Below are 4,995 nucleotides of genomic sequence, written 5' to 3'. Positions count from 1 at the left end.
CTGCTTCAGTTTAAGATTCACAATACTATAAATAGGACCCTTGTTGCCTTTATAAAGCATCTCAAATTGAAAGCAACAAACGAGAGTTTTTTTCCTATTAGGTTTTTGAGCCATTTTGGTATCAGAGTTGGTCTAGAAAGTGAGAGAGTGAGGAACAGTTAAGGGATTACATCGGAGAAGAGAGAGATTCAGAGGAGGAGTCCTTGATGTATTCGCATTTTACAATCTAAGCCTTTTTTTTCAGAAACTAACATCACCATTGTGTTCAGGAGGTTCGAAAATGTGAAATAGGAGGTTCCCTATCACCGTACGATGTTGAACGTGCCTTCACACACAATCGCCATAGTCTCATGTGCCTTATCGCTGGTACACGTGCTATCTGCAAGTTGAAGATGATGACGTCATCTACCACATCATCATTCTAATTGGTCAATGACAGGTCAACCTAATTTGTACTCACCACATGTCATATTTGCCACATCACTCCTACCTAGTCAGCCATTTTTTTAAAATTGCAATTTGACCCCTTTACTTTCAATATTTTTATTTTTGATCCCCAAAAGTGTTTGAAATTCCATTGTGACCCCAAATATTTGTTAGATAGGGAGGCACAGTGAAAAATTATAATTTTAAAGTCTCGATCCTGATATGGACCAAACAAACTCATTTAAGTTAATGTAGATAGAAGAGTTACCTTTTAATTCTTTAAACTTGGCGCACATTCTCTTCAAGAGTTTGGATCTTATAAGTTAACAATGTAGATTTGCTTCCTCTACCAGTATCTACACAAGCAGCTCTCTAACTCGAATAGCATGCCAGCGCTTCTAACGTCCGTTCTTCTTTGAACAATAGTTTTTCTTTCTATAGGGTGTTTCATGGCTTTCAAAGTGTTTTTGCCGTTAGAATTTTTTTAACTCTCTGTTCCTTCATAAAGGACATCTTTATCTATATATTGTATATAGATAATGGTTTTTATCTTTCACTTAAAAAGCCCACGAAAATATAATTAAATTTATCTCATAAATTTAATCTATGATATCATATCTAATTCAAATTTATCTTATAAATTCAAATTATAAAACTAACATGATATTCTCTCATATCATATTAGTTATTAAATTTAACCTGTCATATAAAATTAAATTTAAAACTAACATAATATAATATAATATAATATATATCAGATATATATATTATATTATATATATACGAATATATATATATATATATGCATATATATTTCAAAAATATATATTATATATATTTAATTTTATATATCATATACATATATCATATATATATCTGATATATACACACACACATATGAATACATATATATATATATATAATTATATTTTAAATTTTATATTTCATATAAAAATATATATAAATATTTATCAAACAAATATTCAATATATATATATATATATATAATTCATTCACCTTATATTACATTCATTGAATCTAGACATATTTCAGATTTAATGAATTTGGACATTATAGTTTGAGTTGGGCTGTTCTTGTGTGCGTTCTTGTAGGCCCACATGAAATTAGTAGTAGGCTAATTGCACTATTAGCCCACAAGTCACAAATGACCTCAAACAAGACATTGCAACTACCCAATTCACATAAGAATCGATGATCAAATGTAACGTATTATGCAACCATATCACATCCCTTTTATCACAGGATATTTCGATCAAGCATGAGACATGAAATTGTCATTCTCCTTTACCTAACCATTACTTTCTTAATCTCTGAATAGACTGACAGTAGTAATGAAAAAATCCTTTCCATTGTACGGCCATATATTTACTCAATCTTACTCATCGAGGGGCCCGATGGGACAAATTCTATCTTGACCACTCATATTCCTTTACATGAATATCACTAAACTCAATTATAGCTTTTATGATCACCCGGTCAAAGGTAATTTTTTACTAGGTCAAGGTTCAGTGGTCATCATGAAGGAATCCAGAATGATATCAAGTCAAAGGACTTAATGATATAGTTACATATGAGATAAACTTATGACTTGTACCATATAGCTTTCTAATAGCGAGTTGGTCCAGCATCTTGTATTCTTTCAAGTGCTTATGACTTTGATTTGTATCTCTATAATTAATCAAAGTTATACTAGTCTTATTTCATTTATGATCCCTCATAGATGATCGACCAGGGACATTTAGGACAATCACTATAGTTTGCCCAATGATACAATTATCATATTAAACATGCAATTATTATGATAACAAAAGAGAAATTCATTAAATAACAATGTACATAGTATAATAATTGGCCCTAGGGAACAATTTCTAACAATATTTTCAAAAATTACACTTTTATCCCTTAACTTTATTTAAATTTCATTTTGGCCCCATATTTTTCCAAAATTATACTTTAATCCTTATACTTTTAAAAATTTTCATTTTTTACCCCTATATTTTCCTAAATCCCCATTTTACCCTAAACTTTTTAAAATTCTCATCCTGGCCCTATATTCTTTCTGCATTTTCATTTTACTACTATATATTTTCAACATTTTCTATCAACCCTTGAATTCACTAAAATTTTCATTTACCCAAATTTTTTCTCAGAAATTCCTTATCCTAGCCTTGACACCTATCAAAATACCTCTAAGATGCAGGAATGTGCACGAGATTGAGATGAAAGAGATGAGATGTAGGATACAAGAATTGAAAGCTACTATGTAAATGCAGCGAACTCTACTAGACAATAATAAAGAAAACCCAGTAGGAGATTTGGGATGCAGCAGTTCGTCATCCACTAACGATCGTCATCGTCCTCAACAACAACAATCTCATCTTAATGACATTAAGGTAGACATTCCTGAATTTAAAGAAAGATTCTAGCCACACGAGTTCGTAGACTGGCTTCAAACTGTTAAATGAGTATTTGAATATAACAAGATTCTACATGCATAGAAAGTCAAGCTTGTCACCTCAAACTCAAGAAGCATACTTTCATTTGGTGGGAAAACCTTAGACGAAAGCGAGAACATGAGGGAAAGCACAAGATTAAGACTTAGGAGAAAATGAGACGCCAGCTTACTATAAAATTTCTAACAGATCATTACTACTTAGATAACTTTCTCCAGTTGCAAAATCTTCGATAGAGGGCTTTGTCTATAAAAGAATATATTAGATAATTTGAACAACTTATATTGAAGTGTGACATTCATGAGAAAGAGGAGCAAATAAAAGCCTAGTATCTTTTGGGCTTAAACATAGATATCAGCCGTCCAGTCCAGCTTCAGTAGTATTAGACCTTGGATGATGTAATCCATCTAGTCATACGTGTTGAGAAGAAAATGCCTAAGAGATTCTCTTTCCAACCTTCTTCCTCCAAGGGTTATCCAGAAGCCCATAAGGCAAAATTTCAACAGACCAACCTCTCAAGCAAGCCACAATCTAGCGCTATGCGCAAACCATCACTAAATGCTGCCAAAGAATTTGGCTCTAAAGCAATCAAATGCTCTAAACGCCAAGTACTTGGCCACATTACTGCAGATTGTCCTACTCGAAAGGTTGTCACCATTAAGGAAGGGCAAATGTATGAAGCACCTGAAGAAGATGAGGAGGAGACTGAGTTTTATGAAACTGATCTAGTATATGACAAAGAGGTCATGCTTGCAAATCAGGGAAAAGCATGAGTACTTAGACAAAGTCTGCATACAACTATAGTTAAGGAAGAACCTTGGCTACGATATAATATTTTTCACACTCATTGCATGGCCCAAGAAAAAGCTTGTAATGTCATCATTGACAATAGAAACTATGAAAATGTAGTGTCTGACTACATGGTAGAGAAATTGAAGTTACCAATATAAGATCATGCACATCCTTACAAGCTTCATTGGCTCAATAAAGGGAATGAGATAAAGGTTTCTAAATAATTCCTTGTGACCTTTTCTATTGGAAACATATATTATGATAAAGTTTTATGTGATATTGTTCCCATGGATGTATGCTACCTTCTTTTGGGAAGGCTATAGCAATATGATCAACATACTATGCATAACGGGTGTGTAAACACCTATTCCTTCACGAAAGATGGTGTTAAGTTCACACTAGGGCCTTTACCACCTAACGAGATTAGCTAATCTTTGAGGGATTCTAGTACCTCTAAGCCATTGGTGTCTTTGATGACTAAGGAGGAATTTAAGGTGACGAAGTCTGAAGCCCAAATGTTAAGCTTTATTCTAGTGCTTGAGGTGAATGATGAGTTTGCCAATCTATTAAGAGTCACTCCTTTATTCTTTGAGTTTCTAGATGTGATATCTGATAAGATGCCACTAAGATTGCTACCCATGCAAGACATACAGCATGCCATTTTTATTTCAGGAGTAATCACTCCTAACAAGCCTGTTTATAGGATGAGTCCCTAGGAGCATGCTAAAATCCAACGATAAGTTGAAAAGCTATTGAAGAAAGGGTTGATTCAAAAAAGTGTTAGCCTTTGTGCTGTACCTGTTCTTCTAGTACCTAAGAAGAATAGGAGTTGGAAAATGTGCATTAACTACCGAGCCATCAACAAGATCACTATTAAGTATCAGTTTTTGATACCCCAACTTAATGATATGCTAAATCAGTTGCATGATGCTAATACCTTGTTCAAAATTGACCTTTATAATAGATACCACTAAATCAAAATTCGACTAAGAGATGAGTGGAAAGACCACTTTCAAGACTAGAGATGGCTTGTATGAGTAGAATATGATGCCTTTTAGGTTGACAAATGCCTCTAGCACGTTTATGCACTTAATGAATCAGGTGTTGAGACCTTTTATTGGTAAATTTATTGTTGTGTACTTTGATGACATTCTTATTTACAGTAAGAGTCAAGAAGAACACTTAGAGAACTTACTGCAAGTCCTACAAGCCTTGTGAGAACAAAAGCTTTATGCTAATATCAAGAAGTGTGCACTTTCCTTACTAGTGAAGTTGTGTTCTTGGGTTATATCATTACCACAGA

Source organism: Prosopis cineraria, unplaced genomic scaffold, assembly GCF_029017545.1.
Source record: "Prosopis cineraria cultivar Desert tree isolate PC_DT_omini unplaced genomic scaffold, ASM2901754v1 PC5, whole genome shotgun sequence".
Classification (NCBI taxonomy): Eukaryota; Viridiplantae; Streptophyta; class Magnoliopsida; order Fabales; family Fabaceae; genus Prosopis; species Prosopis cineraria.
This window is presented reverse-complemented; position numbering follows the sequence as displayed.